At 36.1% G+C, this 12,329-nt stretch overlaps 2 protein-coding genes across 12 annotated transcripts in view; one reads left to right on the forward strand and one right to left on the reverse strand.

The window, feature by feature from the left end:
- Nucleotides 1-12,329, reverse strand: part of LOC143223603 (uncharacterized) — a 237,980-nt gene that overhangs the window by 143,833 nt on the left and 81,818 nt on the right. The gene's annotated exons all lie outside the window — the stretch shown is intronic.
- LOC143223604 (tetraspanin-11-like) overlaps nucleotides 1-12,329 on the forward strand; it is a 54,297-nt gene that overhangs the window by 23,851 nt on the left and 18,117 nt on the right. The window contains exon 4 of one of the 7 annotated variants that reach the window (XM_076451765.1): nucleotides 8,369-8,506. The exons of the other annotated variants lie outside the window; for them this stretch is intronic. The gene's annotated coding sequence lies outside the window, so the exon portion shown is untranslated. The remainder of the gene's footprint in view (nucleotides 1-8,368; nucleotides 8,507-12,329) is intronic. 7 annotated transcript variants of the gene reach the window in all.

Below are 12,329 nucleotides of genomic sequence, written 5' to 3' on the forward strand. Positions count from 1 at the left end.
ATTATTAGCCAGTAAATTGGTTTAGTTACAAAACTACACAATGGGCTATCTGTGCGTCGTAGTTACACAGCAATGCCCCTGAGCCGATGGGGGAAGAGACGAGCCAGAGATTGTTTGTTTTTGAATTTCGCACAAAGTTACTCGAGGGCTATTTGTGCTAGCCGTCCCTAATTTAGCAGTGTAAGACTAGATGGAAGGCAACTAGTCATCACCACCCACCGCCCACTCGTGAGCTACTCTTTTACCAACGAATAGTGGGATTGACCATCGCATTATAACGCCCCCACGGCTGAAAGGGCGAGCCCGTTTGGCGCGACGGGGATACGAACCCGCGACCCTCAGATTACGAGTCGCACGCCTCAACACGCTTGGCCATGCCGGGCCCCGAGACAGAAAACTTAAAAACAACAGACACAGGTGTAATAAAACGGATTGCGCTTTAAGAATTGTGTATGAATTAGGGAAACATAACACAAGCCAGGTAGCTAAAATCTATTGTACCAATGACCAATGGCCAGCATACAGATTACAAAACATGTAGAAAACAATTACGCAGTATAAAAGTTAGCCGGCACAAAGGCATCCATTCAGGAGGAAAAAAATGATTAGCTAGTGAAAGGTAAAAATGACAGACACCGAGGACTACAAAATATAAAGCTAGAATGACAGCTGTGACAGTGAGACAGAAAACGAAATGATAGATGGCTGAAAGAGAGATAATAACACAGAAAGAGAAAAATATACAGAAGTAACTCAAAGCAGAGAGAACAAACAAACAAAAAACCTTAAGATAACAAACAAATAGGTAACAGCTGACGTTGAGCTGGAACTGGGGTGATTTGTTGACAAATGTATCAATGTAAATGAAAATAGCTAAAAAAAGGTGAGATATATTACATAATAAAAATAGCTAAAAACGATGAACTATTACAATTACACAATAAAAATAGATAATGAAAGTGAACTATTATTACACAATATAAATGGAAATAAGTAAAAAAGGTAAGATATTATTACACAATAAAAATAGCTAATAAAGGCAAACTATGATTACACAATAAAAATTGACAGAGGAAAAAAAACAGGCAGGAGATATACAGCAAAAATGCAAATTTATGTTTAACTAACACAGCACTTTAAAATACAACAAGGTGACTGGTTTTAGAATGGTAAAGCTGAGAGAGGTAGAGGAGAGGGTATTAGACGCAGGGGGGATTAAACCTGAACAAATAAACAAAGCACATTCCAAAGAGTAGACAGCTTACTTAGAGACATGGAAAATATATTGGTGTTCCACGAATATAATAGTACTGTTACAAATAAATGCTGAGAACAGCATAGACGGACCTATGGACTGAGGGTGAGAAAAGGGTATTCAATAACAATAGTAATAAAATATTTCAAAATGCTCCTATTGGGAACAGGGTTTGTAATCAAAGTTCTACCAACTATTACTACTATTTCTAGGAATTAGATGGACATCACATGTAACAAGTTTATGTGTAATAAAAATTCGCTTCAATGTATTTCTCTCTATAGTAAAATTGTCATATTACTAACCACTCCTTGATCAGCTGGTTACAAATAATGAGGTAGTCACTAGAGTCATACCTGGTTGTTAAGTCTCACGTAATTACCCAAGATTTAATCAGTCTTTACAATTATACCTGGTTATCAAGTCTCATACAATTACCCATCTTTTAGTCAGTCTCTATATTTATAGCTGGTTATAAAGTCTCACATAATTACCTCAATTTCCATAGTCGTACCTGCTTATAAGGTCTCACGTAATTACCCCAGTTTCCATAGTCGTACCTAATTATAAAGTCTCACGTAATAACACCAGTTTCCATAGTCGTACCTGATTATAAAGTCTCACGTAATTACCCCAGTTTCCATAGTCGTACCTGATTATAAAGTCTCACGTAATTACCCCAGTTTCCATAGTCGTACCTGATTATAAAGTCTCACGTAATTACCTCAGTTTCTATAGTCGTACCTGATTATAAAGTCTCACGTAATTACCCCAGTTTCCACAGTCGTACCTGATTATAAAGTCTCACGTAATTACCCCAGTTTCCACAGTCGTACCTGATTATAAAGTCTCACGTAATTACCCCAGTTTCCATAGTCGTACTAGATTATAAAGTCTCACGTAATTACCCAAGTTTTTAGCAATTTTTAGTCTTATTTGATTATGCAAGCTTCGAGACTCACTCTTTATTTCACCTAAATTACACACTCTTACTGTTAATCACCCACAAAGTATGAATCTTTAATTCCACCTCTTTATCAAAGTATCTGATCATTTATTTCAGTCTCACAAAACTACCCAAGTGACCAGTCGTAATTTTCGTGTAGTTTCTTAAATTTCTCTTTGCTCTATAATTTTATTTATAATTATACAAACTTCAACTCACCTCTAGTATCTCCTAATAATGCAAGGGGCTAGTCTCTCTCATTTAGTTAGACGGAGTTTGTAGCCTCTCTGCAATCTAACTTACCCAATAACCAACTATTCGCTCTTTGACCTCATTTAGTAACAGAAACTCCTCTGAAGTTCAAAACAGTGACTATTTTGTAGTTTCACTGAAAATTAATTATACAACGTTTTAATCCAATCTGGTGATCCATGTTCACAATCACTCCCCACCATTGGGAGTTAATACTCACGTCGTGTTAACAGTTCTAATTTAACTGTGAACACCATAATTTTACACTGTCATCATCTGACGTCTTCACGATTCACGTTTAAGATTGTTTCTTTTTGAATTTCGCGCAAAGGTACTCGAGGGCTATCTGAGCTAGCTGTCCCTAATTTAGCAGTGTAAGACTAGAGGGAAGGCAGCTAGTCATCACCACCCACCGCCAACTCTTGGGCTACTCTTTTACCAACGAATAATGGGATTGATCGTCACATTATAATGCTCCCACGGCTGAAAAGGGCAAGAATGTTTGGTGCGACCGGGATTCGAACCCGCGACCCTCGGATTACGAGTCGCACGCCTTAACACGCTTGGCCATGCCGGGCCTTCACGTTTTCGACTCACTGTGACAATTTTTCATAATTATAAATAATGGGTTTCGTTTAGCAAAGTGTAACTTTGATTTTGCTACGTTTGAATGTTGAGTTTATAACTCAGGCATGTACATGCACAAGACAAAGTATATTAGGATTTTTTTTCATGTCATGAGGTATACGTTTCTTGATTTTTTCCAAAAAAACTAGGAACTTTTCCAAATCAAAATAAATTAACAAAATAACTTGTAATGTTTGTTTATTTTTTTTAATTCTCCGCAAAGCTACACTAGGGCTATCTACGCTAGCCGTCCCTAAGTTACCATTGTGAGACTAGAGGAAAGGCAACTGATCATCACCACCCACCACCAACTCTTGGGCTACTCTTTTACCAAGGAATAGTGGGATTGGCCGTCACTTTATGACGCCCCACGGCTGAAAAGTGCATGCATTTTGGTCTGACGGGGATTCAAACCCGTGAACCTCAGATTACAAGTCGAGTGCCCTAACCACCTGGCCATATCAGGCCAAAAGATGCAATCCATCTTCAAAAGTCATATCACAGGCAATCTCGTTTGGCGATCTTTTTTTTCTCTCATGTAATTCTAACTCACCTCACAGTGCAAAAACTTTCTCTATTCATAAGCACGCGACTAACACGTCCCTTATATAATTGGAACACCTGAAGAACTTTATGGAAGAAAGTTTTGATGGATGCATTTAACATATAGGCATAACAAGGATCAGTTTTAAACGCTCCTCACATTCGATGTCTAAGCCAGTTTTATTTCTCAGAATAACTTCCTTCAGCATGTTGTTACGTCACAAGTAAATATCCCGTTCCCTGTCGGAAGATAAATGTTGGAGCCATTTACAGTTACAACCTTCCTAAAACAATAATGTTGTGTGTTCAGCACTTATCTCCATCCTCAGAAGACGTTCTAACGATTTTTACTGCCCTGTTGTCAGATGTTGATGATTTACTTTTCTGTCAATATTGTCTCTTAATTCATTTTAAACAATCTCATTTCACGAGTGTATTTTTTTCCTATTGTTATTTTTAGCATTCAACAATTCCAGTTCGTTCATTAAACTTCTTCTTGGCCCGGCATGGCCTGGTGGTTAGGGCGCTCGAGTCGCAATCTGATGGTCGCGGGTTTGAATCCCCGTCACACCAAACATGCCCCCCCCTTTCAGTTGTTGGAGCATTATAATGTTGCGGTCAATCCCACTATTCGTTGGTAAAAGAGTAGCCCAAGAGTTGGCGGTGGGTGGTGATGACAAGCTGCCTTCCCTCTACTCTTACACCGCTAAATTAGGGGCAACTAGTGCAGATAACCCTCGTGCAGCTTTGCGCGAAATTGAGAAAAACAAACAAACAGACCTTCCTTTAGAAATATAAGAACATTTGGTTCTTCCACTAGGCTGACATATAACCTGAAGTTAGGGAAAGGTTGAATAATGTTGTTAAATGACCAAACAGTTTCCAAGTGCCTTTCTCTTCTTATGAGAATGGTTTTCTCTTATTATCTTCACCCAGTGCTTTGTTTTTTTTTCCTATTCTTAATGGGTGTAGCTACTTCTGTTTTAGTAATAACATTTGCCAAATGGTTATTATCTGTTTGTTGTGAAATTGATTATTAATAGAAACAACCGGGAAGGCTGGCGTGTATGCAGAATTGCTGTGTTAAAATGTGTGTTATTCAATATACTGATTTACTGTGTTAAGATAGCGAATGTTGACTATACTGATTTACTGTGTTCAAATAATGGATGCTCAATATACTAACAAACAAACCCTTCTCTCCTATTTAGTGACTTGTGTTCTTTTTACAGAACGTTATTTGCTCTGGATTCACAATCAAGCCACAATGTATATTTGTTAGCGATAACAGTCATACGTTATTTTCAAAGAAGCTTTCGATTTATTGCTTTAGAAAATTGTAGCTTTTGATGCTCAAACAATCTGAGCCTGGCGGACAAGAAGAAAAATCAAAAACTAGAAATGATGCACCCTCGTAACGTGCCTTCCCTTGACTCGACTCTAGCAAACATTGTTTCACGATAGGATTACCATTCTTTACAGGCAAATAACCGTAATCACTAAAGTGAACCTGAAACCAACCAAAAACCCTACACCAACCATGATAAAGATTATTCAAATAAAGAAGGTCGAGTACCTTACATTAAAATGTTTTTGAATGCACAAATCATCACATAACTTGATAGTAACAGCCGATACTGATGGAACGCAATGTATCAGAACTACATTTTGACATAGCTTGTTATTTTGTAAATAGGGTGATATCACCCAAAATAGGTCGTTTCTTTTAAAGCGAGGAGAGTATGTTATAGCTATTTCCAAAGCAATATATTCATACGTTCAGACCATCAAGTCGTGTTGAGATCGAGGATTTAGAATTTCCAAAACAGGGATAACTCATGTACTTGAAAAAAAAAAACAAAAGAAATATATATCAACTCCGGGCCCATGAACTGTTGAGAAAAAAAAACAGCAGCAAGACGGAACCCACATGCCTCAAGCAACAAACAGTATGTAACATAATCAAGAATGAAAAGACGAAAAGTCAACGTGTACGCAACTTGCTTCCATGACATACCTGTTCAGTTGTCCCACAACTCAAGCACTTGAAGAATTAGACATACAGGCCAAGCAGCCAAATGCAGCGCCATGGACTTCCGTGTGAATGGAATGTTAAAATTGGCTGGACTATCTGTGCTCTTCTCATCTTGTGTATCGAAACCAAATATTTAGCGTTATCATCTCTCAAACTTACCACTGAACTAATGGGGTGTTTCTTAAGATAAGCGGTCATCATATGAAGCATATATATGCGTGGCGACATGGACTGTAACGACGTGGTGAGGCTCCAAAATTTTTTAATACAACGTACTCAGCTTCTTCACTGTGTAATTATCTACTTTCTAATGATTTAACTATATATTATTAAAGAGAAACACGACACACAACAGAAACTATAGTGCCTATGAAGGCGCAGAAAAGTATAACTCATTGACAACTGGTGGCCCGGCATGGCCAAGCGTGTTGAGGCGTGCGACTCGTAATCTGAGGGTCGCGGGTTCGTATCCCCGTCGCGCCAATCGTGCTCGCCATTTCAGCCGTGAGGGCATTATAATGTGACGTTCAATCCCACTATTCGTTGGTAAAATAGTAGCCCAAGAGTTGGCGGTGGGTGGTGATGACTAGCTGCCTTCCCTCTAGTCTTACACTGCTAAATTAGGGACGGCTAGCGCAGATAGCCCTCGTGTAGCTTTGCGGGAAATTCCAAAACAAACAAACGAAGCGTGGTATATTCTTTTGCAACATGATGCAAATCACGAACCCTCGAATTCAGAGTCCAACGTGTTAATCAGTAGGTCACGCCACAGATATTAGTGTCGCGAACATATTTTCGCAACTGAAACTGAGAGAACTTACTTTCTCTACAAGGTTTAAATGTTACTGTGTGTTGCTGCTTTTATGAACAATGAAGTAACGTGCGTAAATAAAATTATAAAAGAAACACGCGCAGTAGCTACATCAGTTAACAACATACACTAAAACCTAAATTATATGTTTTTCTCTCTCTAAAAGACGCTACATTTTCAAAACCATATCGTTGAAAAGTATTCTAACGCTTTCTCTCATCTTGATTGTCTGACACGATTGAAGTGATAAAAAGAAAGATGAAATACGTTATCTTTGGATTTGAACGAGTATTGGAAACACCACCAGGCACGTACAGATAATAAGGAACTGAAGAAATGTTAAAAATATACAAACAGGAGGCGTTTCAAGTAAGGTTGAAACTGAATAGAAACAGAATGATTAAAAAAAATAATAAACTGTGTAGGGTTAAAGCAATTAAAGGAAGGATAACATTATGCTGGGAACCCATTTGAAGGGAGAATAAATAGTCCTAAAAAAGTTCTTGGAAGAAGGTAAAACTGAGATTTGATACAGATCACATACAAAAGCGAAAACTGAGACTCAAAAATCGTCGTTAAGAAAATGTACTGAAAACAGGATATAACAACATAATATACTAAATATTGTGGAAGCTTAATTCGATGCTTGAATAATTCACAACTGAACTTTCCATATTTTAAACTAAGTTATTTCAATATTTAAATCGTGTTATATACTTCTTATTTGAAAATATTAAAATAAAATGACTTCGAAATTTATCTCCATTGACGTGGAAAATTCGCATCATTTCTTTTCCCCCTCTTCACCATAAACTAACTGTATACATAAGAACTACTTATAGAAACAAATTATAGCTGAAAAAAAAAAAAAAAGATTCAGACTGGAAGTATTGAATAATGTATCACGTGACTTCATAACCATCCAATCACAAACTGATCCTACGTAATTGGATTTTTCTTCTTTCAACATTTTTTCGATCACTTTTTGACACATAAACAAACACATTCTGGCCTTTAATTTGTTATAGAATTTCGATTTTTGTTTAACTATAGCATGAACTTTACTTCAGAGCTGGGTATACATGAAAACAAAAGTATGCTTCCCTATTATCTATCGAAACTTTTTAACACACATAAAAAAGAAACATCCTGAATCGGTGATTGGTCAGTCTATAATCTAAATAATACATAGAAACTTTACTATATAAATGTATTCTTTATTGTAAGCTGTAGTATAGTCATTATTTTTCGTCGTCACTTGTCTATTATTTTGCCACCTCTACAGTGATGTTCACTTCTTCTTTAAACTATATTCAGATATTTAATTTCCAGACTAAATACCATTATAAGCGATAAAAAGAAGCATTTTTATTCTTCATGTTACGTGGGTGTAAACAGACACTATTATTAATTAAAGACGTCAGGTGGTTAAAGCACTCGACTCGTAATCTGAGGGTCGCAGGTTCGAATCCCCGTTACACCAAACATGCTCGCCCTTTCAACCGTGGGAGTATTGTAATGTGACGGTCAATCCCACTATTCGTTGGTAAAAGAGTAGCCCAAGAGTTGGCGGTGGGTGGTGATGACTTGCTGTCTTCCCTGTAGTCTTACACTGCATAATTAGGGACGGCTAGCGCAGATAGCCCTCGATAACCATACATATAAACAGTTAATGGAAATTTTCTATTCATACATTTATTGTATCTTCGTTTTTCAGGTGCCGTAAGAGTCTAGAGTAATCAATGTACGAACGTAGAGATAAAATCATGTGTTTACATTAGTCAAGTATTACAGAATGTGTAGATACATGAACACATTGTGGTTAAAACTCCTAACTAATTTTTTTTCACTTTACTGGCTACGCTTATAACGTTTATAATTTTTTTTTTTTTTACAAAGGCAAACCCATCTCCCACTGGTGACTCAGCACCACGTCTGAGGACTTACAAGGCTGAAAATTGGATTTCAGACAACCTGTTGTATTACGTAGCTTCGTAGTTAACAAGGAACAAACACAGAAAACTATTTACTTTAAAGGTTATCTTTTATATTCAAAACTTGCAAGAGCTTTATGTATAAAACAAGTCAAAGACTTTTTATTTAATAGTGCTAACATTTACATATTGCAGCACACCTTTTACCTGAATAAAAATGCACAAGTATTAACATACAAGACCAAGTAGCTAGGGCGCTCGACTCGTAACCCGATGGTCATAGGTTCGAATCCCCATCATACTAAACATTCTCACCCTTTCAGCCGTGGAGGCGTTATATGTCACGGTCAACCATATTGTTCGATAAAAGAGTAGACCAAGAGTTGGCGGTGCGGTGGACGGTGATGACTAGCTACCTTCTCCCTAGTCTTACATTGCTAAATTAGGGACAGCTAGCGCAAACAACTCTCGTGTAGCTTTGCGCGAAAATTCAAAAACAACATTAACATGCAAGTTCTCATTTAAACATTTAACACTCAGAAGTACATATATGAGTTTACCTTATTTTCTTTTATATGGTTTAAGTAATTCAGTTAAATATATACATGTAAAGACATTTAATTATTTTCAGCAAATGAAGTTTACTCCATCCTGAAAATTTTATTTGGAAGTGAAGAAATGAGCTGATTTTTAACTCAAACATTTTATTTAACTTTGGTATATGTTTTTAGAATAAACGTTAGACATACAAAGTTTAGCTAAATGTCTTCTATATATTTATTTTGAAACTTTTTTCCAGTGTCTTAACTTCAGATTTTACGTTTCAGCCTGAACCCATTAGTCATATATCAGACAGATGGTAGCACTCACTGCACGTGTAGGATGTATGTTTCAGATTGTTTATCGAAATGGTATTTAAATACATCCTCAGTAGGTCATCAGAACTTTACAATACTATACAGTGCTTTCTTTTATAATAACATTTATGTAATGACTAAGTCACAAATTCTGAAACTGTCTGTTATTATCATATCTAAAGGTTTGAATATTTTTTCTTCTCTCTTCTGGTTCTTTGTTATTACATAATAACTCAAAAACCAAAAAATGATGTCAACCAATGTCACTGAGGTGACATAGTTTCAAATGGTATATCTGATAATGAATAGTAGCAATTAAAATAATTCTAATATTAAATTATGTTATCACTATCCTTTTAATAATAACAATAGATTAAATACAGTGTGGAACAAAATTACCAGTTAATAAAGATAAACAATAAATATTATGGTTGAAACATCATTGTATTTAGAATTTGTTTATAAATACAACCTTCCTGTGTCTATTGAAACACTGCATTTAAATACAAGCAAACAAGTAAAGAATAAACGTAGGGATGGCTTGTAATAACGTAAACAAGACAGTACGGATGTAATATGTAAGAATGATACAGTTATCATCCTACCATCTTGTTTACATTGATTTTGTAGCACTGATGTCAGCCATCCCTACATTTACTTTCTATCTTAAAAATATTTTTTTATTTGTGCGTATATGTTTTTCTTATAGCAAAAACACATCGGGCTATATACTGAGTCCAACGAAGGGAATCGAACCCTTGATTTTAGCGTTGTAAATCCGTAGACCTACCGCTGTACTAACGGGAGCTGCACTCGGTGTCTTTCTGTCAAAGTTCATGTGCCAGTTAAATAACAATCGGTATAGGCATCTATGTATGTTATAAAAAATACTTGAATTATTCTAGTTGGATACATATTAAAGGAGAATGGTTTAATTATGCGATATCATATTTACACGGGTTTTTACAAGGGGAGATACGGAAACAAAACAGTTTTCTCTCGTTCTTATGCTAAACAAAAATTAGAAATACTGCATACAAAGTAAGTTGCAAATTAAAACTATCAACAGTGAATGTAACACAGTAATTTCAGTATCATGAACACTTCTTGGAATTATGTCAAAATGGCAGCTTTTCTATCAGAATGAAATTATCAAGGAGACTTTGAACATTAAGATTTATTACATTATAATGAGAAGTTAACTCTTACTATGTGAGCCAGTTTCTTGTGTTAAAGTAAATAAACCAATCTATGTCAAGGTAAGGGAACCAATGCCAATGTTAAGGCAGACAAACTATTTCGAGTTAAGATGGGTCAGTTTTCATATTAAAGTCATTAAAGCACGCTTTGTTAAAGTAAGTGAACAAATGTTCAGTGTTAAGGTAAATCACTTTTAATTTTTAAATAATTAAACTATTTTATGTTAAGGTAGGTGAACCAATCTTAGTGTTAATATAAACAAACCATTCACCATTCTGCGTTGAGATAAGTGAGCCAATCTCAGTGTTAAGATGGGTGAACCAATCATAGTGTTAATAAAATGTGGAAACGTTTTTAGACCAGTGGTACACTTCGTTAAATTATTGTACAAGGTAGAAACTAGTCTAAAAACAAAAGGAAAACCACTACCTGTCAATTTACGTTTTTCCAGTCGTAGGGTACTTACTCTGAGACTGACTCAAAAGTTCACAGCCGCAACTGGCATTCATGACAAAGTAAAGGTAGTTAAAAACAAATATCGCAAAGCCAAACTGTACGCTATACACTCTACAAGATGTATTCCTCTCACGAGAAGACAGCAAATCACTCTTGAGCAATGATAATGAAAAACCTTCAAGTATACCAAAACTTATAAGCCATTATTACTTTTCCAGACGAGTCGTGTTTCATATAACACACACACACATCCTCAAATCAAGAAAATCTAGAAAGCGTTTCAATTCCATTTTCATGAAAGAGTAGTACTCATGCAGCAACAGCAAAAATGTGCTTTTAGTAGGGATAAGCACCGACTGATGCATCATCAGAACGCTACCATTAATGCATCACATTACAGAAAAACACATTCTATAATCTGTTGTACCGATATACGTTAGTGAAATTTGAACTTAACTTCAAGCTACTAGATGATAAAACCTGACCCAACGTGCGAAACTAGTTTTCATATTCTTTAAAGATCAAATTATTCGTTAAATTAACGAACTACACTCTTACAGGACTTTACTGTCATCGACTGTTATCTGCGGATCTTGAGTTTGGTTTGTTCTGAATTTCGCTCAAAGCTACATGAGGAATATCTGTGCTAGCCGTCCCTAATTTAGCAGTGAAAACTAAAGGGAAGGCAGTTAGCCATCACCACCCACCGCCAACGCAAGGGCTACTCTTTTACCAACAAATAATGGAATTGACTGTCATGTTATAACACCCCTACAGCTGAGAGAGCAAGCATGTTTGATGAAACGGGGATTTAAACTCGCAACATGCAGATTGCAAATCGAGCGCCCTAACCACCTATGTACGTCAGGTAGGGAATCTTAGGAGGCGTACAGTGTGCCTTACGAAAATTTTCATTCCTATCAATAATGTCACATTCTGATGAAATACAAATAATGTAACCAATTTTTTAATTAACTTGTTTTATTCGAAACTCTAATGATCAAACTTAACACTGTTATGTGTGAAAGAGATTGAATGCCTCTTAGAGTACGCCATGACTCACTAAAAAACTTGTTAAAATGTATTCATGCGTTAAGCTATAACTTCACTTTTTATTTCCAAGCTGGAACTTGATTTTGCGTTAGAATACGCTGTGCAAAGCACGAAGCGTCCTTCCTGTATAATTTAATGTAACTTTTATGTTATTTAATTACGGTATTTAACGTTCCACCGATTCTGAGTCCAGGTAGGATGGTTCTTATGGTTGGACTTAAAAGTGCGAGGTCAACGAGAATTACTGCGTTAATCAACACATTTTACTGGTAATTATGAATTATAAAAGTATTATTACAGTGTTAAGTTTTTTTTTTTAAAAAAAGATGGTGTTAAACAGCCAACTTTAAGAATTATATT

This window comes from Tachypleus tridentatus, chromosome 8 (genome assembly GCF_004210375.1).
Source record: "Tachypleus tridentatus isolate NWPU-2018 chromosome 8, ASM421037v1, whole genome shotgun sequence".
In the NCBI taxonomy this organism is placed as follows: domain Eukaryota; kingdom Metazoa; phylum Arthropoda; class Merostomata; order Xiphosura; family Limulidae; genus Tachypleus; species Tachypleus tridentatus.